The sequence below is a fragment of the Elephantulus edwardii genome, unplaced genomic scaffold, assembly GCF_000299155.1.
Source record: "Elephantulus edwardii isolate Elephantulus edwardi_28Jun2011 unplaced genomic scaffold, EleEdw1.0 scaffold00440, whole genome shotgun sequence".
NCBI classification, from domain to species: Eukaryota; Metazoa; Chordata; class Mammalia; order Macroscelidea; family Macroscelididae; genus Elephantulus; species Elephantulus edwardii.
Window position 1 is genome coordinate 898,416 of NW_006400190.1, and position 543 is coordinate 898,958.

Sequence of the window (543 nt, forward strand, 5' to 3'; positions counted from 1 at the left end):
GTATAAGTGCATGTAGAGTTTGTGTGTTTGAGTGTGTGTACAGGTATGTGTGTGTATAAGTGCATTTATGTGTGTATGTACAGGTATGTGTGTATATGTGTGTGTACAGGTATGTGTATAAGTGTATACAGGTGTGTATATGTGTGCACAGGTATGTGTGTACAGGTGTGTATGTGTGTACAGGCAGGTATGAGTGTGTATATGTGTGTGTACAGGTACGTGTGTATAAGCACATGTGGAGTTTGTGTGTTTGAGTCTGTGTACAGGTACGTGTGTGTATGAGTGTGTGTATATGTGGGTACAGGTATGTGTGTGTATAAGTGCATGTATGTGTGTATGTACAGGTATGTGTGTATGAGTGTGTACAGGTGTGTATATGTGTGTACAGGTGTCTATGTGTATACAGGCGTGTATGTGTGTGTACAGGTATGTGTGTATAAGTGCATGTAGAGTTTGTGTGTTTGAGTGTGTGTACAGGTACGTGTGTGTATGAGTGTGTGTATATGTGGGTACAGGTATGTGTGTACAGGTGTGTATGTGTGT